The sequence below is a fragment of the Dipodomys merriami genome, unplaced genomic scaffold (assembly GCF_024711535.1).
Source record: "Dipodomys merriami isolate MVZ:Mamm:240054 unplaced genomic scaffold, mDipMer1.0.p SCAF_10, whole genome shotgun sequence".
In the NCBI taxonomy this organism is placed as follows: domain Eukaryota; kingdom Metazoa; phylum Chordata; class Mammalia; order Rodentia; family Heteromyidae; genus Dipodomys; species Dipodomys merriami.
Window position 1 is genome coordinate 32318019 of NW_027202271.1, and position 25031 is coordinate 32343049.

The 25031-nt window shown below is 34.1% G+C and overlaps 1 long non-coding RNA gene across 1 annotated transcript in view; it reads right to left on the minus strand.

Moving 5' to 3' along the window:
- Nucleotides 1-18162, minus strand: part of LOC138837798 (uncharacterized) — a 72910-nt gene extending 54748 nt beyond the window's left edge. The window contains exons 1-2 of the long non-coding RNA XR_011375447.1: nucleotides 18096-18162; nucleotides 16585-16705 (exon numbers count right to left, since the gene is read on the minus strand). This is a non-coding gene — a long non-coding RNA (uncharacterized lncRNA). The remainder of the gene's footprint in view (nucleotides 1-16584; nucleotides 16706-18095) is intronic.
- Between the last annotated feature and the right edge of the window lie 6869 nt (nucleotides 18163-25031).

Sequence of the window (25031 nt, forward strand, 5' to 3'; positions counted from 1 at the left end):
CTGGAAACCTGCTCTTGTAATGTGGTAAGAAATATCCAGTGAAAGTTTTCACAATGTATGGATGGGCTGGGCACATGACTCAAGTGATAGAGCACTTTCATAGCACACACAAAGCCTGAGTTAAATGTTTTGCCCCATCCTTCACCAAAATGTTTTATGGTGTATTTAGTATAGATATCTGATAGGTAAAAACAGTAGAGATGAGCAATAAAGAAAATTATAATCAGGCACAAAATAGATTATTATTTAGCAAGTAATTTGACCACTTCAATGACAGTAACTTCTTTTCTATTTTGGCTCCATTATTAAATAATCATAAAATGTACACTCCAATTGTTTTGCTATGAAATGTTTGTAAATACATAAAGCTTAGAGTAACTTCTAACTTTTTTAAAGCAGGTCTTGGGGCTTGAACTCAGGGCCTAGGCGCTGTCTCTGAGCTTCTTTTTGCTCAAGGCGATCACTCTACCATTTGAGCCATAGCATTACCAGGTCCAGCGTTTTGAGTAGTTTATTGAAGATAAGTGTCTCAAGGAGTTTCCTGCCCAGGATGGCCTCCAATCATTATCAATCCTCCGATCTCAGCCTCCTGAGTAGCCAGGATTATAGACATGAGCCATTCTTACTTCTATGCCAACTATGTTTTCATGAGTGTCTTTAATGGGAAGTATGAGAGTTTGACTTAGACCCTCACTGAATGTTGAAAAACTTTTCTGTCTATAACTTTGATATTTGTTGAATAGAATTTATATACTACTCATACATTTTTAAATGTTGCATTTAATATTATTTGCCTTGATTACTGAAATGTTTGCCAAGCTTTAAAGTTGTGTCTCAATTTCCTCATCCTAATTCTCACCCCAGGGTGGCATTCACAACAGCTATCGAGAAGCAATTGCATTATGTTCATTTAGCATTGCTATTTTATTTGAAATAAGGTACTTTTTGATGTGATCAGTTCTAATGAAATTTTTCCTCCAGGAAAAGGTGATATATATCTATATGTATATCTATCTATCTATATCTATCTATCTATCTATATATATATGAGAAAAGCTTTTTAAATTATTGCAGGAGTACCTTGAGATTCAACCAGCAGGCTGAGAGAGTTAAGTCCTTTTCTGAGACAGTAAAGAAGACATATAACCAATGCAGAAGAGACAAGGTGGGCAGATACAGGGCAAAATAGTTCTTACCAAAGTGAGACAGATGGCAAAGCTTCAGTTTTGCATGAAGGATAAAAGTAGGAGGCCCTAGGGAATTCATGATTTTTTCCCTTTGAACTCTGTTACTCCTTTCATCTTTTTGAATTAGGCTTCTTTTAACTCAATCACTTTAACCTGACCTATTTTTTTTTCTATTTCAGCTCTGTTATGTTTTTAGACCTTTACATTTTCCTTCGTAGCTCTAGCTAGGCCTAGACCCACCTGAATCTTGAGCCAATCACATAAGCAGCAAAAAACTATAATCTAGGTTTATTTTTAATTCCTACAACTTCAGTCTGACTTGAGATCATATCTTTAAACTGAACTTGAGAAATTCCCAGTCATCATTGTGTGTGTAGTTAGTTAATCCATGTTTTTTTAACTGCCCAGACAATCATGGGTCAGGTACTTTAGTTGTCAATGCTAGCAGCTCACTGATCTCACTACCTTTGATACCATTCTGGTCCCAATTGCAACCACAAGACTGTGCCTTTCTCTGTTTGAATGGATTCATTCTACCTCACCAGTTCCTGCCTCTAGGGTCAAAGCTTCAAAGCAAATCACAAACCTCACTTCAGCCTTACGCTCTTATCCTTGACCTTGTTCTTATTGGTTTTCCCAGAAGCCTGAGTCTGTTTCTTCTCTCCAGTATCGACAATTTCTTCTGGATATGCTATCAAGAGTAAAATTTGTTTACTTTGATTTTTCTAACTACAGCAGAGCTCCACAACTTCTCAAGACTACCATTCCTCTTCCATCATGGCTTTCTGAGTTACGGCCTGTGGCTTTTGATTGGCTCCATTGTCTGATCCTGTCTTAGACTGTGCTTTTGACAACAGCCAAATTCATCTCTTAAAAGATGAGATCCTTACTCAAAACCCTCTAATGTTTACCAAGGCGTTCAGTGTGAATCCCAGAGTCCTTAGAGTAGTCTAACAGATACTTTATAATCTAAATGCTGTATTTCCCATGCCTCCTCTCTACCATTTTTTTAATTGGTCCCCTAGTCTGTCTGTTAACGATTGCTCCAGTTGACCGTTCTTACTTCTTTTAATGGCCTTTCCATATAGATATGATTCCATTTGCTCACCTTTTTCTCCAGATATATATGGTTTACCTCCATAAAAGTATTTAAGAGACTTTCTCTAAGTGCTCTTATCTAAAAGAGTACTCATGCCCAGTCCCAGTTTTGATTACAATACTTTCTTTCTCCTCAATCCTTATCACCATCTGTCATAAAACATTTTACCTGTCTCCATCCAATAGAGTGAATATCAGTCCCATGAAGATGAGACTGTTATTCATTGCTCTCATGTCATGCATTAAGAAGAATGCCTATCCAGGTGACAGCCTCTCACGTTTATAATCCTAGCTACTTGGGGGGATAAGAGTCGGAGGATTACAGTTCAAGGCTGATCTGAACCGGAAACAACAACAACAACAAATCCAAATCTCAGGACACTCATACTTCACCCATAGCTAGGGATAGTTGCTTGTGTCTGTCACACCAAGCTAAGTAAGAGGTTGAGATTGGGGGGATCATTGTTCTAAATCAGCCTGGGCAATCAATCAATCAATAAATCTACAAGGCTCCATCTCCACGAAAGGTAGCTATGTGCTGATGACTCAAGGAATGATAGGAAGTGTAAAATAGGTAGTTTGTGGCTCAAGCAAGAGAGGAATTGAGACCTAAAAATCATCATTAAACAGGACTAGAGGTTTGGGCCAATTGATTGAGTGCCAGACATGAGGCCCCAATTTTTTTAAGTGTATATGCAAAGAATAAGTCAATTTTTAATTTTTCTGCTATGAAAAATAATCTTGAACTTTAAATAGTAGATTTTGATATATACTTGCTCTTCTATTTAATACTTTTAAAATATTTTTATCATCTTTACATAATTATACAAAGTTGTTGCCACTTAACAAAGCAGTTAAAACATTCATTTCATATTTTTCCAGTCAGCAAGGCATTCAAAATATACATTAATCTTTTGTCTAGCTCATGTGTGCTTTAGGTTACTTCCTTCATTTATCAATGGAAAATTTCCCAGTATGTAAAACTGAAATGATATACAGAAATGATATAATGGTATTTGCATTATACTTTTGTCTAACTAATCATCACATATGTAACTATCATTGTCCTGAAACACTGAGATAATTAGATTGTTCTCTCAATTATTAATACATTTACCTTTTTCTTTTTGACATGACATCATTTTGGTGGATTTAACTTGAAGTTAGTTTAGATATATTTACTTGTAATATATCATCTTATAGAAGTAAATGAATTAAGAAAATGTTCATGTGATTTAGAATAATGAATTTAAAAAAAATTGGTAGCCAAAATTCCAGTTTGTTTATAATACATCCAGTATGTTAGGCATTCTGGGAATTCCTTAATAATCTATAATGCAATTATCTACATTATATGCTGAAGCATGCCTTTTTTCATTCATGTTTCCTTTTTTAATGTTAAAAAGTATTTTTAAGATTATGCTTTTGTAGGCAACACATTTTCTTATAAAAAACATTTCTGTGAGTTCTTTTATATTTATTTGGAACAACCAAAATCTTTTGTTATTTAAGAAGGTCAAAGATGACAAGGAACTATTAATAAAATCATGCTTGTTGTTGAATAGGGTCACTGGGTAGCTCCTAAACAACTCTGGAATGTAACTATCATAATTTACCAAAGAAAGACATCAATGTGAAGTAAGGTAGGGCTTTTCATTCTTCACAAGATACATTAAAGGAGAAACTATGTTAACAAAGACTATTTTCCTAGAGAATGACAACTTGATGGGTATTCTGAAGAACATTCTATAAGAATAGGTAAGCCATGCTTTTTGAATTTCACTTTCTTCATATATAAAATTGTACTAGGTGAATAGATAAACTTCAAAGTTTTTTCTGGACCTAGAATTTATCAATTTTATGTATGGTTATATTTTCAGGCTTCCATATTGAAAATATAATGATGAAACACAATGACTGATAAATTCAATGCTGATACAATCTTCAGACACTTCAAGAAATAATTGTTTTCCTTAAATTTAATCCCATTATTCAAAAAATAAATGAATAATACATACATTCACTTGAAATAATTGGCATAGCTAAGTGGAAAAATAATGCATTTTTTTACTGTTTATCTTCTGATTTGAAATGTCTGGAGGCTATTTATTGTCAGTGGGAAGTTTGCTTGCTTTAGCTTCATTTATTAGAAACAATAGTTTCTCTCTCTAGTGGATGGATGAGGGGAAAACATGGAAATCATGTCCTTCTTCAGCAGCACAAAATAGGGATACAGGTGGACCCATTGCAACAATGAGATGTACAAGTTGTTATGTCGAAAAACGAACTTTACGACTTTGGGGGGTGGGGGGGATTGGGAGGGCATTGGGGGGTAGTTTGGAAGAGATAGGAAGGGGAAAACAAAGGAGGAGGCAACAATGCTTGATAAGAAATGTACTCATTATCTTGCCCATGTAATTGTAACCCCTCTGTACAGTATTTTCACAATAAAAAAAATAAAATAAAAACTAAAAAAAATTAAGATCACTATTTTTTCACATCTGCCTTTGGCTTTAACATCAACACTGCTTCTGTAATGGAATTTCATCAGATTAATTACCATTGTGAAAATTTTGTAGTGACTGTTATGTGTTATCAATCCAGTGAGTACATTTCTTCTCGAACTTGTTACCTCCTCCCTCATTTTTCTTCCTCTTTCCCTTCCCCACCGCCACTCCTCCCAACATCTGTGTTATTTGGCACACATATGCATTCCATTTTTATTAACATCCATGGGTTATTCTCCAGATATTTTGAAGAGATTACCTTCTATCTCTCATTCCAGATTTCTATTGGGATGGTATGCTTCGACTTCGTTCTTAGAAATGGTGAAGTCAGTTACCAAATGTCTTACATCCATGCTAACCTCATTTCTGAAGTTATTTTTTGAGTGGGATTCTCCCCAGTGACTGAGTAAGGTTCTATAAAAGTGAGAGCCATTAGTTACAATTCCAGGGCAGCAACTTCAGCATAGGATCCTATGGTATTTATTTACAGAGGCACCAAATTCCTAGACTCTAGAGATTTTGAGTTGAGGCAGAAAATCTTGTAGTCCTCACAGGACAAGTAAAAATGGGAGGTATGTAAAATGCAACTACACAGAATGCCACTTTCTACCTTTTTTTTTTTGGTCTTTCTCATCTATTTCCTTTCCTCATTTTCTCTTCCCCATTCAGCTTCTCTCTCTCTCTCTCTCTCTTTCTCTCTCTCTCTCTCTCTCTCTCTCTCTCTCTCTCTCTCTCTCTCCATATATATGTATATATAAATATGTATGTATGTATATATATATATATATATATATATATATATATATTTGGAAAATACCATACAGAGGGGTTACAATTACATGAGCAAGGTCATGAGTACATTCTTACTGAGCATTGTTGCCTCCTTTTTTGTTTTTTCCCTACCATCCCTGCCCTCCCATCTCCATGATTACACTTCTCCCTGCTCCCCTTTTTTTGAAAATAAAAAAGATTTCTTTCTCTCTTCTTAGAACATTTACTTTAGAAAACATGTAAGTTATTTCTCTCTTAATTATATGTAAATCTTTTAAATAGATATATAAGCCTTTTGCCTGGTTGATAATCCAGGAATGTCCTTCTCAAGGACCAGGGGCAATAATGGGAAAGGAAATTGTGCTCAAGATCTCTCCATCCTTCTGTAGGTCATCTTTCTCTAAGCTCTTGCCATAAAGATAGGACAGGGTATTAAATCAAGTAATTTGTATAAAATCAAATCATTTAACACAAATAGTCAATGTAATCACTAGGTAAATTAAAGATCAACTGTGCGTAATAAATAAATGGCAATGTCAAGTTCCCTTACTACAGAATTAGTCCTTCATCTTTAGGATGTATAAATAATGAGTACAATCTGCTTGGCTATCTAAAAGAGTAAGCTTGTTCTCTCTCTAATCCCTTAGTGGATTTCCTAGGATTCCTATTATATGGCTTAATGTTTAGTCAATATCAATATCAAACTCACATTCTTTCTCTACTGCCTTTGTAGATTGTGTTTTTGTGTCTGGAGAATATTTTATTTTTAATTATATTTCCCCAATAATCATGTTTGAACAATCACAGGCATACACACATGCACACACATGGCTGTGTTCATAATCACACCAGTGGAAAACCATGTTTGAAAGCAAAGATGACTTCCATATTAGTGTCTTGAATAGGAGTTGATGAGGCTGTTTCCTGCTGTGTAGTCCTTATCCAAAAGTAAAGCGGAGGGCCTTGTACTGGATAAAATTTGAGGGATAATGGCTGAAAAATTTATGGAATGCTAATATTTGGAAATATGTTTACTGAGTAAACAAGTCTATATCTCAGGAGGCAACAAAGTAAGAGAAAGTCAAGGACTTCATGTAGTCCATCTGAGTGGGTCTCTGCTTCTCTGCTTACCAAGTGAACATGGAGTTAACCACACTCAGGCTCAGTTTCTTCACTGAGAAAAATAGCTTTAACTGTACATATTTAATAGACACACTTTGTGAATACCATAGGAAGTATAAAGTGTTTAGTTAGGACCCTGTGCATGTTTAGTGCTCAACATATAATTGTTATAATTACCCTTGAACCTAAAGGTTTCTTCTAATTACAAAATTACAACTTCAATCTTCTTAAGTCTCAAAGGCTACTCACTCACTAAGCTCCTTTCATTAAGATGCAAATGCCTTCTGGGTAAGATTACCTTTTAAGCTAATTTTAACACCTTGTAAGTAATAGTTTCTAATGGACCAGTATCTGAAAGTGAAATATCCTGAGCCTAAAAAGAACAATGCAAAGGATGAATACCTTCATTGGGGTGATGATTCTAAAGACTGGATGAGATCTACAGGCTATGTGAATTGAAGGTGGTGGGGGACGGGCAGTCTTTATCATTTTAATACTTCCCCCTTGTGATCTGTTTGGTCACATTAATGAAGATGATGTAGTCTTTTTTGTAATGTATAATCTCATTGATTTTTTTTGTATTTTGTATTTTTTGTATCATCTCATTGAATACTTATCTAATGTTATTATTTATCACTTTCTCTAAGTCTGAAAAAGATCAGGAATCTCTCCTGGGCTAATTTCTTCTGAGCAGAGGCTATGAGATTAAGGATCCTACCACAGGGATACTTAGCCATTTCAGCGCCACTTTCTACCATATCTTCTGGGAAAAATAAAGAACTGAAATTGCCTCTGGGTTTTTTAGGGATCCAGTTTTAAAAAAAGGTATACGTATAGCCACTCATGTTTCACAGGCATTTTGACCTTAACTTAATTGCAAAGAATACTGGGAAATGGAATGTCTTTGGTTTCCTAGATAAGGAAGTAAGATCCAAAAGGAACTTACCTGTCTTTGTCACCATCAGGAAAGTTTTCAGTGTCTTTCTTGATCTTCTAGATGAAGGTAATAGCAGTCCCGGATTAGTCACAAAGACAGGACTGGGTAAATTCATTTAGGAAAGGCTTAAGAGGCAAGAAAATAAGGAAAAAAACCCCAAAGCATTTCTATTGAAAAGAACAAGATGTTTTCTGGAGAGTCTATGTGTTGTTGAACTTAAAATCTTCAGGAATTTTTCATGTTCTAGGCACCAGTGAAGCTCAAGAAAGTAGCAATGATCTACATTATGAGTGAGTAATCAGCCAGAAGCAAATGGTCTTCATATCTAGAAATAATACTTGCTATGTTAGTGTGGATGCCATTTCACAATTGGGCCAATCTTCTCTATGCATCAATCCTGAGAATCTTGAAATATTCTGGAAGTATGAATGACAGGAGCAGGAAATAGCCTGGATCCCTGCATGTGAGACTGGAAAGAGAAGAGAGATACAACTTGGGCAATTTCCCTGAAGAAAGACTGGATTTCTTAATCTGTTGTTAAAATGTAATCAGCCTGAGCCATGTGTCCTCAGTAATTATAGATTTGCTTTGATTCTGAAAGTAAAAGGTACCTATTAGACATCTGAAGCACATCTTTAATGACTGTCATTTGTAGGCTTTGGAGAATGTCTTATCACACCTGGAGATATGGCCTTATAACAGCTGGTCGGGAAACTCCTACCACATCTTATTTTGAGTCACTGGTGCTAATTTTGTAATGAGATCATTAATATGAGAATCAGGAACAGATAATTGCAACATACTTAACCAAGAGTAGAACATGTCCACTTCCCTCATTCCTACAATTTTAATTTAATCCACTTTACCTCAATTCAGAAAGATTATAGAAGAGTGGTTTGCCATTTTGAAGCAAAGGCTATGGTGTTTTGATGGGAAGGATGGGTAAGTGCAATAGTGACCTTGATCACAGTGGGCTTCTTATACTAATTTTAGATAAGATAGATGTGTTGTGTTAAGATTGTTTTATTTCAGATAGTACAGATTAACTATAAAATGTAGTAAATGGAAGTAAAATATATAAAGAATACTGCTAATTCCAACTCTGGTAGAAGAACAGGTATCATTTGCTACCTCAATTATTTTATTCTCAGTACGTTGCTCTTTCTCTATATGGAGATTACATATATTATACATACAATACATAAATACATGCATACTTGGGTTTTTGAAATGTACTTTCAAACCTCATAATGTGTTTTAAGTTTTTAATTTGTTAATCAATGATTTCTTTAATGACTATATGAAATGCTGTTTTGTTTTTGTTACTCAGTACTAGGATTTGAAGCAGGGCCTCTAACTTGCGAATTCTTCTAACACCTAGGTTATCCTTCTGGTACTCTTTGATTTTCAGTTACTTTTCAAATAGTCTTTATATTTTTTTCTCTGCAGTTAGAATTGGGCTATGCTCTCCTGCCTATGCCTTCTGGGTAGCTGGGGAAAAAGGTACAAGTAATCATGTTTAGGCTAATTTTTTTGCCTGGACTAGACTTGATTCTTCATGTATTCTTTCCTTCTGGTTTATTATCTATTTCCATATTTCCCTTAACTGAAACTTAAGACCCTCTCCTTTTTGCTGGAACAACAGTGTAATAAGCTCTTCTACATCTTATATTCATCTGTCATTCTAGTTTTTTTTTCCCCTCTAGTTATTTGTCTCTGGAGATATCTCTTACCTGTTCAAAAGCTTACTTGACAATTTAAAATGTATTAGCTATTTATAACCAGGATTTTAGGTATTTGAAAGCAAGGGGGTTTATTTTATTTAGAGGGAAATGTACTCTGTCAAGTTATCAGAAGTACAAAATTATCCCTATTGCTGTCTAACTGTGTGTAGAATACCTCCGCATAAGTACATGTTAAAGATAGAAGAAAATGGTTAGATATTATTAATGTTACAGAATCCTGCAGAATATATTCAAATTCAAACAGCATAGCTTATAAGATTCGATTACATTTTTACATTATTGCTTGAGGTAAAATTAATTTTCCACATTTTCCTTAATGTTTGTGTTTTAAAACTTAAATAAAGGTTAAGACAATAAATATGCAAACAGTTAAGAAATTTCTGGTAAATATCCAAGAACCTATAGGGAGATACATTTAATTTTTCTTTGAGCCATTGAATAAAATTCATTTATTACAGGAGAGATAGTGGCTTTTTGCAAAATTTTAATATTTGATGTTCTTCCTAATAATACTGAAGAATAACTTGGGCAATCAATGCTGAGGGCCCTTGTCTGATACATACTAACATTCATCTCTCATTCTGTAGGCTTTCTATTAATCTTGCTAGCTATGTCCTTTGCCATGCAGAAACTCTTCAGTGATGTAATCCCATTTATCCAGTCTTTCTTTGATTTGTTGTGATTCTGGAACTTTACTTAGGAAGTTTCGACCCATGCCTAGGATACTTAGTGTTTCCCCTATACCTTCCTGTAATATTTTCATGTTATCTGGACTTACGTTCAGGTCTTTGATCCGCTTAGAATTGATTCTGGATCAGGAAGATATATAGGATGTAGCTTCAGTTTTCTGCATGTGTATAGCCAATTCTGCCAGCACTATTTTTAAAGAGACTGTCTTTCTTACATCCTATTTTTTGTTTTGTTTTTTGGTTCTCTCATCAAATGTTAGGTGGCTATATGTCTATGGGTTCATTTCTGGGTCCTTGATTCTGTTCCATTGGTCCTCAGGCATATTCTTGTGTGATTACCAGGAGTTTTTAAACTATGTCTTTGTAATAGAGTTTGAAGTTTGGTATTGATATTCATCCAATGCAATTATTCCTGCTAAGGATTGTTTTGTGCTTCAGGGTCTTTTATTATTCCATATGAATTTTTGGATTGCTTTCTCTATATCATTGAAGACTTTTGTTGGAATTTTGATGGTATTGCATTACATTTGTAAATTGTTTTGAGCATTGTATCTATTTCAGTGTTAATCCAACACAGGAACATGGAAGGGGTTTTCCATTTCTTTTTTTGAGGGGGGGGGGTCCGGTCGTGGGGCCTGAACTCTGGGCCTGGGCGCTGTTCCTCAGCTCTTCAGCTCAAGGCTAGCGCTCTACCACTTGAGCCACAGCGCCACTTCCAGCTTTTTTCTTTTTGCTTATGTGGTGCTGAAGAATCGAACCCAGGGCCTCAGGCATGCAAGGTAAGTGCTCTCTACTACTGAGCCACCTTCCCAGCTCCAGGGTTTTCCATTTCTATAAATCTGCTTCTATTTCTTTTTTTCATATTGTTAAAGTTTGAATAACAGAGGTTGTTCACATCTTTGATTAAGTTAATTACTAGGATTTTTTTGAGGATATTACAAATGAAATTGCTTTCCTGATATAAGGCTTGACCATCTCCTTGTTGGCATACAGAAAAGTTGCTGATTTTTGTGGGTTAATGTTATAATTTGCTACTTTGCCAAAGTTTCAGTTCCAGTAACCCTCCCAATAAATCTTCAAAGAAATAACAACTCAATTAATAAATGGGCCTAAAGACTTAAAAAGAGACTTCTCAGAAGAATTAGAAATGACCAATAGACATGCGAAGGTATGTGTAACATCTCTGGCCATAAAAGAAATGCAAATCAAACCAACATTGACATTTAACCTTACCTTAGTTAGAATGGCCCTTACCCCAAAACTAGCAATAACATGTTGGTGGTGGCTAAAAGGGAACATCACTATACACTGTTGGTAGGAGTGTAAACTTGTTCAACCACTCTGGAAAGCAGTATGGAAGTTTCTCAAAAGACTAAATATAGAGCTTCCCTATGACCCAGAAATTGAATCCTGGGCATTTATCCAATAGACCACAAACAAGGACACATTAAAGCTAACATCACAAGCATGTTCATTACATCATTGTTTACCATACTCAAGACATGAAATCAACCCAGATGCTCTTCAGCACATTAATGGTTCAAGAAAATTTGTTGTATATACACAGTGGAATCTTTGTTTCCATCAGAAAGAATGATATTGTCTATTGGTAAGGAAATGGAATGGCTTGGAAAAAATTATATTAAATGATAGGCCAGGTCTGAAGAAACATAGTTTGTGTTGCTTTCTTCATTTGTAGTAATTAGAATATGCCAATAAATGTACAAGTAAACACACTATATGATAAAAGACAAAATATACACTTGAGCATGATAAACTATATAGGACTGTAGACATTCATACATTGAGACCAAATGAGAATATTCTTAAGATAGGATCACAAAGGCTCAATAGTTCTGAGCATATGATCATATAAAATGATGTTTATAGAAATGAATTCCAAGAAATGGAAACAAGAGGTTTTATGGGTTTTTTTTTTTGCTTTTTTTTGTTTTTTTTCTTTCCATGTCCCTGTTTTCAATTCCCAACTCTTTCATCTTGTATGTAAATTTATCTGTTTGGGGAAGGTTGAGGAGGAGCACAGAAATATTAAGATAAAGGCTGAATAAATGCCACAGTGATACTCATTAGTCACAATGTTGAAAATGAATTATAAAACTTGGGGAAGGAGTCCAGATTGAAAACTGGCAGAAAATGAGAGAAATGTACTCATTATGTGACATGTAACTGTAACCCCTCTGTGTATCACCTTTATAATAACTAATAAGAGTTTTTAAAAAGTAGTTTTTATTTTTAAATTGAGTATTTTAACATTTAGCAATTATCTCTTAGAGGAGTACCATGGACTATTTGTGCTATTGTTTTTTAATTTATAAAATGATAAAGATGACTAAGATAGCATTCATTATTATATACAAATTAAAGTGTTATGCTATTTTTGATCAGAAGTATTTAATATATTTTAAGGTTTCATTATGATATATTCATTTTTTAAAAATTTTTATTTATTTTTTATTGTGAAAATATTGTACAGAGGGGTTACAATTACATGGGCAAGATAATGAGTACATTTCTTATCAAGCATTGTAGCCTCCTCCTTTGTTTCCCCTTCCTATCCCCTCCCAGCCTCCCCCCTGCCCCCCCAAACCTCCCCCCCCACCAAAGTTGTAAAGTTCGTTTTCAACATGACAACTTGTACTTCTCATTGTTGCAATGGGTCCACCTGTATCCTTATTTAAACGACTTGTTTTTCCCCTTCCCCTCCACAAATTATACCGACATCAAATACAGTGAAAGCAGGGGTTATACTGTGGGGGAGGGACATACAAAGCAACAAAGAAATAATCTTATTAATGCGTTAGAAACAAATGCATGAAAGAAAAAAAAACATTTGAATACATATTTTAGGGTTCATTTTCCTAACATCACCTTATCTGATCTTTTCTGCTTGACTCATACATATACTATGTATATGACATATTGTAAGAAATATTTATGTGCTTGAAGTATGTAAAGTTTAGTTAATATTTATATTAGTTCATATAAACTTTTATTATAGTCATTATTTTATAGTTCTCTATTTTAATAAGTTTTTTCTTGTGAAAATACTGTACAGAGGGGTCACAATCACATGAGCAAGGTAATGAGTACCTTTCTTATCAAGCATTGTTGCCTCTTCTTTTGTTTTTCCCCTACCATCCCTTCCCTCCCATCTCCACAACTACATTCCTCCCCCACCCCACATAAATTGTAAAGTTCATTTTTTGACATGGAATCTTGTATATCTCATTGTTGCAATGGGTCAACCTGTGTCCCTATTTAAACAATTTGTTTTTTCCCTTCCCCTCCACAAATTATACCAGCATAAAATACAGTGAAAACAGGGGCTATACTGTCGGGGAGGGACATACAAAGGAACAAAAAATCACGTAGTACCTTATAAATACATTAGAAGCAATAGCAAGAAAGAACAAACCACTTGTGTCTTTATTTGGGGGTTCATTTCGCTTAACATTAACCTATCTGACCTTTTCTGCTTGTTTCAGAAATATACTAGTTATTGCAAATAAGAGAATCATGGGGACTTATGTTTCTTTGGGCCTGGCTTACTTCACTTAATCTAATTTTTTCCAATTCTTTCCATTTCCTAACAAATGGGACAATGTTATTCTTTCTGATGGAGTCATGGAATTCCATTATATATATATATATATATATATATATATATATATATATTTATGCATATATATATATCACATTCTCTTGATTAAACAGTATGTCTAGAAATAGATTTAAGGAATGATAGTTTGAGCCAGAATAAAAAACATGACTAAATTAGAACTTCATAAACAAATTCAATTTTTTGGTTAAACTTTCTAAAACCTGTAGGTGTAGATGAGATTCACTTATGCTCCTGTTATTTGATTAAAATATTATGTATATGCAAATATTTTTGGAGAGATATTGTTTTTATAACAATAAGATCTGATCTTGAAATGAAAGGATGAGAACATTATAAATGAACTAAATTTTGTTTAAACTTTCTAAAAGGCATACTTGTAGTAAAGATGCATTTAAGCTCCTCTCCCTTAGTGAAAATATTACTTTCAAAAGGATTGGAAAATATGTTGATTATTTTTTAAGGCAGCAAATAAACTCTTTATCTAAACTGTAAGACTCCAGTGAGATATATATATATATATATATATATATATATATACATATATTTGCATACATATGCAGTTATACACACACATATAGTTTTATTATTATTTAGCAACTAACAAAATCTAGGAAAAGCTTGTAACTACATGTTATATAAACAAAACAATAACATTACTATTTTGCAATATTTTACTAATTCAAAGAAGATAAAACATTCTTTGTCAATTATTAAACCAGCTTGTTTATGGTAAGAAATATAAAGGGGGGTAAGAAATCAAGGAGAAAGAGGGAGCTTCAGCTTCCTTCAACTATAGTCTCCATGAATTCTCAAAAATAATCCCCCAAAATAATATCAGTAAGACAGATCAGTGCCCTTGCTCTGCAACTCTAGCTCCAAAGCAATCCTGATCCTCCTGAGCCTATCCCGTCCTCTCCTGATTTTATTTCCAACCAAATTATGTTTTGAAGTCTCAAATTCTACCCATTAGAAGGAAATCTAGGAGCCTGGTATTGAATGTGAAATTTTATCTATCTATCTATCTATCTATCTATCTATCTATCTATCTATCTATCTATCTATCTATCTATCTATCTATCTATCATCTATTCTGTGTGTGTGTGTGTATGTGTGTGTGTGTGTGTGTGTTGTGTGTGTGGTGTGTGTGTTGAGGTCTTCAAGCTTGCACTCAGTGGCTGGCTATTGTTGCTCAGCTTCTTTTGCTCAAGGCTGTAAAGGCTGTAGCACTCTACCACGAGTCACAGCTCCATTTCCGGGTTTTTGATGGTCAATTGCAGGTAAGATTCTCATGAATTTTCCTGACCAAGTTAGCTTTGAACCACAATTCTCAAATCTTAGCCCTTGTGTAGCTAGCATTACAGGTGTGAGCCACTGGTGCCTAGCTAGATTGAATATAGGATTTTAAGTCTCTACCAAAATTAGGCAAATACCATTGTTAATTCATAGGAAAAACACATACATATGAACTTGACAGTTCTTACTGCTAATATACTAATTTTCCCCAGTGAAAAGGAATAACAGAAAAAAAGGAACTGCAAAGATTTAAATATATGTGGGTCATGAAGTAAAAAGAAAAGTTAGTAATATACTGTGTGTATGGATTTGCTTATTAATGTTCCCTGGAATAACCTAATATGCAATACTTTAGAATCTCTAATATATAAGAAAGGGACATCTTACTTTCATGATATTTTTATTTTTCTTACAAGTTTTTAATATTCACCTTTTCTTCATATCAAAGTGCATTCTGTTGTCGAGTAGATATGAATAATATCAACAGCCCTTAGAAAAGTAGTCATTTAAATCTCTATCAAGAACTATTTTTTTTTAACATTTTATAGATTTAAAAAGTTCAACAAAGTCCCTGTAAATCTCAGTGGAAATCAGTAGCCCTAGTGAAAAATTAAACTGTGCAGTAAGAAGTCTTAAAAGAAAAAACACCACCTGCTGCTCTGAATGAACTTTCTCTGAACTTAAAATATCCCTCTCATGATCCAATCATATCTGCACATTAACTTTTAGCCTCTCATAATGATATTTTAAAAAGTATCTTTCCTGTCTTTTTCTAGTCAAACAGGTAACAAATACTTGTTCTTCCCCTAAGGCATTAAAGGCATTCCACTTGGTGCTGAGGAAATACAAACTACGGAAAGGTTTATGTTCAACACAATATGAATGCAACTGGAAGGTCAGCCTTAGAAGATGAAGTGGAGTGATGAGAAACAATGATACATGTGCCATGATTGATTACATATTCTATCATCACGGCAAGCTTAACATCCAGAGTTTAGAAGTGTTTCTTTTGCTGGACGTATTGAAAAAGGGTCTGTCATACAGAGTTTGGAGCACCTTCAGGATTTGGGAAGAAGCTTTATCATCTTAGATAGAAGCCACCAGGTCTGTCAGAGATGAGAAACATTTTACACTCATTCTTTAGTCAATGGAAATGTAGCAGTTTCTCTTCCTAGCTGTTAAGCTGTAACGATGATGATGATGATGATGATGATGGCATTAAAAGCAAAAACAGACAAAATAGTAGTTTTGGAAGATTTACTATATGCACTACACTGTTAAGCATAAATACCATCTCTACTGAGCTAACCATTAGATCAATGGGAAGGACAGTCAAAATAAAAACTTAAAAGGATGACTAATGGAGACCTAACTTTTCACATTAACTCTTCCATCCTCTGCCTGTGTAACTTTGGTGAAGTAACTTAGTATCTCCCGCCCTTTCCTCTAAACTGGGAATTCTATTATTATCTATTAATGTTAAGTGAAATAATACATGCAAAAACAAAATTAATCTATGGTTAACCCAAAGTGTTTCTCCTTAATGTTAACTACTGATGTTTTCAATAACCATATGAAAGGGTGATTCTTACCTCTATAGAGAGAAGGAAACTAAGAAAAAATGAAATAGTACAGCCAGGACTGGATTTTTAACTGCAGCATATCAGATTCTTGCTCTTGGTACTGACTATAGGCCATGCTGAGAGTTTTGAACTAGAAATAAAATGGCAACAAAATTAAGTTTTTCTTGCTGTGGTGGAGGAAACAAATGAAAAATGTAGACATTAATACATATTTAATTGAAGACTGAGTTAAATACACAAAATGAATACACGTATGATTTTATAAGAGACAAAACTTAGTGAATTTTGTGTGATTAAAAATGTTTTCCAGAGACTTGGAAAAAATTATATTAAGTGAAGTAAGCCAGGCCCAAAGAAACATAGGTCCCATGGTTTCCTTTATTTGCAATATCTAGTATATGTATGAATCAAGCAGAAAAGGTCAGATAATGTGATGTTAGGAAAATGAACCCTAAGATATGTATTCAAATGTTCTTTTCTTTCATGGGATTGTTTCTAACACATTTATAAGATTATTTCTTTGTTGCTTTGTATGTCCCTCTCCCACAGTATAACCCCTGCTTTCACTATATTTGATGTCGGTATAATTTGTGGAGGAGATGGGGAAAAACAAGTCATTTAAGGATACAGGTGGACCTGTTGCAACAATGAGAAGTACAAGTTGTCATGTCAAAAAACGAGCTTTACAATGTTGGTGGGAGGGGGGTGGACAGGGGACGGGGGACGGGAGCTTTGGGGGGGGGAAGGCTGGGAAGGGATGTGAAGGGTAAACAAAGGAGGAGGCTGCAATGCTTGGTAAGAAATGTACGCATTATCCTGCCCATGTAATTGTAACCCCTCTGTACAGTATGTTCACAAAAAATAAAAATTAAAATAAAAAAAATGTTTTCCAGAGAAAAGAAGAGTTTTGTGTAATATTGAAGAAGACAGTAGAGGACTAGCAGACACAGGGATTTATAATAATTACTAAGTATCTTGATAGTTTTCCAAAGCACTGTGCAAAGTCATTGAAAACTGTTAAGCAAGCCAGGCACCAGTGGCTCAAGCCTGTAATCCTAGCTATTCAGGAAGCTGAGATCTGAGGATCGAGGTTCAAAGCCAGCCCGGGCAGGAGAGACCGTGAGACTCTTATCTCCAATAAACCACTAGAAAACCAGAAGTGGCACTGTAGCTCAAGCAGTAGAGCACTCGCCTTGAGCTGAAGAGTGCAGGGACAGTGCCCAAGCCCAGAGTTCAAGCCCCACGACCAACCAAAAAAAAAAACAAAAACAAAAAACAAAAAACAGTGTGAAGTAATTAACTAGTGATCATAACAATAAGAATGTTTTTATTCTAATTTGTTATAAATATTGTCCAGGAAAGAAATGAAAGGAACATGAAAGGTTGATCATGAGATAGATGGTGATAATTTATTAAAGTTTAAGATCTATTAAGATAATTGCCTTAAAATATTTAATGATCAATTAAATAGAGAATAAGGGAGGAGATGTCATGAGAATGACCCCGTGATTCTGGCTTACCAGGAGAATTCTGGTACTCTCAGGAGGGGAAGAATATTGAGGTTAGGAAGAAAGATACTGTGCTGAGATCTAAGGAGACTGAAGTACTGTTGGCATCCAAATGAAGACACTCAGTCGAAGATAGATGTATAGCTCAAAGGTACAGTATAGAGATGATATTTAATGTCGTATGCCTGAATGTTGAGAGGCTAGATCCAAGAACAGATGTCTGAGTCATGAGTAATTGTGACATAAAAAGGGATTGCAAAGAGAATGAACATACAGCTGGGAAACCAAAAGAGGGAGTCTATAGAAACCAAGACTAAAGAAGGATAACGTGAGGGAGAATAGATGGAGTGATCAGCAGTGGAAAATGCTGTGGAAATATTGAATAAGGGGAGGACAGAACCCACACCCATGAAATAGTGTGGCATGGAAGTCAATGGTGATTTTTATGGGAGTTTTTACTAGGAATAAGCAGAGGAGAGTGAAGAGTGGATTGGGGAGTGACTGCTGCTGGTGAAATAGAGCAGTTCTTTCTAAACATTCAATTTTCAATAAAGAAGAGTAAGGGAAAAGTGTGAAAGCAAATACAGAGTGGATGAATGACAGGGATCTCTCTAGATGTAAGGAAATGTTTTGTAAACAGGAATTAGAAGCAATAACTGATAATGTAGGCATCCTAGAATTTAAAAAAATGAAGAGATTCCAAAGCACAGATTGAAGGGGTGTACTTAAATAAGAGATGCTATCTCGTCAATGTACCAAGATGTGATGTGCTGGCACAACTAGATTTCTCTGTCATGTGTTTTGTATGAGCAACTTGAGTTAAGTTCCTCTTGGATGGTTTTAATATTCTGTGTTCACACTATTGTTTCCCTGAAAATCAACTTTATCTGCTTTTTAGGATTTAGAGTAAAGTTATTTTTTGATTACCATATGCACCCATAAACAACTAAAGCTTCTGTCTGTGGTATTTAAACTAGTTTAATGATTGAACAATTTTCTTATACAAAGTTAGCCCGAAGCCTTAGGGTAAAGGTTGTATGCTAAAATCAATAACAAAGGCTAGATATCTATCTGGTTTAATGGAAAGGATCAATGTGTTGTAAAAGAGCTTTTGAGAGCAGAATGTTTATACTGGAAAAGAGAAGTTTATTTTTATCCCCAAATTGTGATACAAAGAATTATATTAATACTTTAAAGAAGATATTTCAATATTTGTATATAAATTACTGGATAAATGAATAAATACTTAAATGTTTTCATATCATAATTCATTTTTCTCTTCTTTTTTAACCTATTTTTCTATTTATATCCCTCCTTGTTCTTTTAACACCTTATGCAATTATTCCTGTTATAACAATTATTACATGTTTTTCCCAACTCTCTTCATTTTTCTACAGTTAAAGAAATAGTTATATATTTTTTCCTTTGAATATTTGAGAAGGTTGTTCCATAAATGTTTCAGCTTTTTTTACATAGATGACAATTCAAACTTCTGTGAATAAAAACAGCCAGGATATTCTTGCTACAAAATCTTTTATATGAATGTTATTTCTATTATGTGTGCCTATGCCCATATATGTATCTATATCTACTTATCAATAGATGATATCGATGTATCGAGATGGTAAGTGTAGAATACACAGATATAGATAGATATGTATGATGTATTCTTCTCAGGAGTAGGGTTTCTTTATGATGCATGTATGTAATAACATGTTGATAAATTTTGTTAAGCTGTATATGAACATAATTGTAACAGTGGATAAACATATTTTTTACTAGAAATATTTTTATTCCTGGACTTCCACTAAATCAAGGTAAAAATTTTCAAAAGAAACATTAAAAATTTATTTGATCTATAAGATTGATTAAAACATTTTGAAAAAGGGACATGGATAGAAGAAAATGATTTTGTTATAAAGTTGTGCATTGAGGGCCTGTGACTTGTTCCTATAGAAGGCTCGGGAATCCTCTCACTACCTCCTCAAGACATTAACAGACTGACCAGACAGTGAAGTGTTTCAGATTAAATATGAAATACCCAAAGTAATCATAGGTTAATAATAAATAACCCCTTAACAAAAATGTGTCCAAAATATCTCAGGGTACGTATTTACAATAAATAATATACTTCATTTATTCAATTCAAATTTAACTGGAAGATATTTATTTTTATGTGTTATAGCTGACACACTAAATTGAAAGTTTTGATATTTCTAGCCAGAGGCAGTGTCTGAGACATTCAAAGGAAATCTGGACAGCTGAAGATGATCCAAGGAAACACTCATGGTAAAACAGTGACTCACACTTTTCTTGTTTGATCAAATAATATGTTTTTCTCCTAGGACTAGATGCAGGAGACAGGCAAAGGAGACATCAATATGACTCTGTATATGTTCCCAGAAGGTGCTTCTCCCTGAGTCCAGATCATTCCTCCAATAGAGGCCCTGATTACTTCAACGAGGCCAGAGATAGAATACTACTTCTAGAAGCTGAAGAGGGATATTCAAATAGTAAAATATAATATGTTTTATATAATTTATATAGATCAATGAAACCTTAAGAAAGAGGAAATAGTCCATGAAAATTTCCAGTAACACTCAAGAATAGGAAAGAACATGAAAGTGAACATCAAACTTAGCCATCAAAGTCCTGTAACACTCTCCTCCAATAAATCACTTCCTATCTTACTTCATTTTTGATTTGCATAGACTTGCCAGGCACCAGAAATTTGAGACTTTTAAATTGCATTAAGTTAAAGAACTTTTGATATGAAATCTTTGTTTTAATTAATTTTGAAGGGAAAAATATAAGTAAAGTTATAAAATTTCTCAGTGGCTGGGATAAAAACCATAACTGCGAAAGTAAGCTTTTCCACTAAATATGCATATATGCATATTATTATATATAATATGTATATAGATAAGTATATAATATATAAAGTATATAAGAATATATTATATAATATATGCAATATATTCATAATATATTCATAATATATTAAATATAACACATAATATATGTATAACACACTATTATATATTATGTATATAATATATGTAACATATAATATATTACATGTATAATAGTGTATTATATTATATATTAAGTATGATAATTATATGCATAATTGTATCTACATCACTTTATAATAATTCTTTCCTAATTGTCTGTAAACCTTTCAGATTACCCTATCTCTCTTATTTTTGACTTCTCATCATCAGCCAAGTGCTTCTTCATGCAGTGGTGAGACCTGACTGATTGGTACCTGCTAATGATGGTTGAAAGATGAGTGAGAATCAGATGGCCCAAGTGAATGGAACAGTTACTAAGAAGCCTAGAAATTCAGAAGAGAAGTTGGCCCTAGGAGAAGGTAATATGGAAAGAGAAACAATCAGAAGAAATTTTCAGGAACAATGGACATTTGGGGAGGTTTCAACTCCAGGATGCTTTGCAGATGGAGGTTGCCCATCAAATAGAGAAAATATGACTTAGCAAATAGCTGTCTTTGGATGGAACAAAGTGTGTTCTATATATAAACACAAGGAAAGGAGGATAACAGACAAATCATAAACAGTTTTTAAAACAATGTTTAAGGATTTTAGAATTTGTATCTTTAATTTTTTCAGATGTCTGAAGTAGTAGACAATTTGCAAAAGGAAGGTTTTGCCTATTCTCTTTTTAAAAAAAAATAATTTTATTGTCAATGTGAGGCATAGAGGGGTTATAGTTACATATTTAAGGTAATGAGTACATTTCTTGTCAAACATTGTTACCCCCTCCTTTGTTTTTCCCCCACTTTCCCTCCTCACCCACCTGAAGTTGTAAAGTTCATTTATAGCCTAGTGTCTTATGAGTATCTTTATTGCATTAGTTCACCCTTTGTCCATTGTCTGACCATTTTGCTGTTCCCCTTCTCTTCCCCAATTCAGATAAATGTATAGAAAAGACACAAAGTACTATAATCAAAAACAGTGACAACAGGGGACAAACCAAGGATGAAAATGAAAGAAAAAAGTAGTTTCCCAAAATGATTAAAAACAACAAAAACAAAGAAAAACCTTTTGTTTCCTTATCTTGGAGTTCATTTTGCTTAGCATCATCTTATATGGTCATGTGTACATAGGTATTGAGCTATTGTGATCCTTACTATCCTAGTCATAAGCTAATTATTACAAATGAGGGAAACCATTGAGTCTATATTTCTTTGGGCCTGGCTTGTTTCACTTAATATGATTTTTTCCAAGTCTTTCTATTTCCTTCTGAATGGGGCCATGCCATTCTTTCTGATGGGAGCATAGAATTCCATTGTTTATATATACTACATTTTCTTGATCAATTCATCGATGGTGGGACTTCCATATCTTAGCTATGGTAAATAATGCTGGAGTGAACTTGTTTGTGATGATTGCTTTAGGATGGCCTTTTTGTGGTCATTTAGTTAAATGCTCAGAAGTGGGACTGTTGGGTGATAGGGAAGCTCTATGTTTAGTCTTTTGAGGAACCCCCATACTGCCTTCCAGAGTAGTTGAACAAGTTTATACTCCCACCAACAGTGTAGGAGCATTCCCTTTTTGCACATCCCTACCAGCATGTGTTGTTAGATTTCTTGATAATGGCCATTCTAACTGGGGTGAAGCAGAATCTCAATGTTGTTTAGATTTGCATTTTTTTAATGGCCAGAGAAATCGAGCATTTCTTCATGTGTCTATTGGACATTCTTATTTCCTCTTTAAGTCTTTAGTGAGCATATTAATGTGGTGGTTGTTTCTTTGAGGATTTGTTTTGGGAGGGGGAATTAATTTTTTGAGTTTTAAGTATATTTTAGATTTGAGGCCCTTGTCTGCTGTATGGCTGGTGGTCTCCCAATCTGTGGGCTTTCTATTTATATATAGTATTAGAATTCCTAGCTAGAGCAATAAGGCAAGAGGCAAAAATAAAGGAGATATACATAGAGGAAAAAAAGAAGTAAAATTCTCTTTGCAGATGACATGATCATGTATTTAAGGAACCCTATGGACCACTCTCCAAGTTACTTAAGTGGATCCAAAGCTTTTGCAAAGTAGCAGGGCATAAAATTAACCCTCAAAAATCAGTAGATTTCAGTATGCCAACAATGAGAAGAACAAAGATGAAATCAGAAAAACAATGTTATTTGTAATAAGCAATAAATGAATAAAATACCTAGGAATTAATTTAACCAAGGAGATAAAGGATCTCTATGTTGAAAAGTTTTAAGACCTGAAAAAGGAAATTAAAGTAGAAATAAGAAGTTGAAAACCCTCCCATGCTCCTAGATTGAAAGGATTTATTTACATCATGAAAATGGCAATACTACCAAAGGCTATCTACACTTCAATGCAATACCCATCAATACCTCAACTCACTCTTTAATAAAATAGAAGAAGCTATCTAAAAATCATATAGAAGAATTTAAGACCTCTAAAAGAACTGTGCTGGAGGAACATCAATACCAAACTTCAAACTCTATTTCAAAGCCATAGTAATCAAAACAGCTTGGTACTGGCACACGAACAGGCCTGAGGACCAATGGAATAGAACTGAAGACCCAGAAATAAACCAGTAGACCTATGGCCATCTAATTTTCAATACAGGAACCAAAAAATAGGATGGAAAAAAGACGGCCTCTTTAACAAATAGTGCTAGCAGAACTGGTTAAACACCTGTAGAAAACTAAAGTTAGATCCTTATATATCACCTGAACCAGAATCAATCCCAAATGGATCCAAGACTTTGAGGTAAAAGCACACACCCTAAAAACATTACAGAAAAGAATAGGAGAAACACTAGGGCTCCTTGGCACAGGTTGAAACTTTCTCAATAAAGACTCAGAAACACAACAAATCAAAGAAAGGTTAGACAAATGGGCTTGCATTAAACTGCAGAGCTTCTGATGGCAAAGGACATAGCTAGCTTTTTCTTTTTTAATCTCCCTGTTAAGCTCTGAACTAGAAGAGAAAGCAGGAGGGGTCAGAGGCAGTGGAAGGGTAGAGAAATGCCCACATAATGGGTATTATTTCACAATATCTTGGAAAGAGTGATAAGTGTTGGTATAGAGCTGTAAGTAAAAGAGAAAAGGTTCACATGGAGAGTTTAGCGAAAACACAGAAAAGATTTTTAACATGATAGAAGGAGGAAGGAATGAAAAATGACCTGATGTTTTATAGCTGGGAAAGAATGATGGTCTCTTTTAAAGAAATAGAAAAATGCACAAAGAGAAGAGATTTAAGTTTCTCTATGATATATTTAATTGAACAAAATATAAACAAACTGAATAGACTTAATATATTATTACTTTGCTAGCCACACAGGAAAATATAGATTTATTTTATAGCTATGAGAAATTTAAACCTTTCCCCTAATTTGCTGACAAAAGTAAAGTTTGTCTGCTTAAAGTTCAATGTAGCTGACTTTCTGTTTTTGTTGTTATTATTTTATCATTTGGTGTTTTAGTTGTCTTTAGAAAGCACAGCAAGAACCTAAGTTTCATAGGTTTTCTTTATGAGATTGAATTTTGTTCATAAATTGTTTCTATTAAGTTCAATATTAAATATAAACTTAAATTCTTTGAAAGATTATTAATTAGCCATGAATTTAAAATGACAGAAATTTATTTCTACTTCATATAAGAGTCAGCTGGAACACAATTTTATTTTGGAAAATTCACTTATTTATATCAGCACAAATTGTATTCCAAGATCCAAGGTGACTGCTCTTCCTTTTGATTTTTCACAAGTTTAGCTAGACAAGCACAAATGTGTTCAGATCCTATTGGTTGTAACATGGATATAAGGTTTGAGAAACATTGCCTTGGTGGGCATACCAAACTAAATTTCGGACAAGAAGGATTCTTTTAAAAAATGAAAGAAGATAGTACTCTATATTGAAAGCCAAGTCTGCTTACATTTCTTTTCTACTAATAATGTA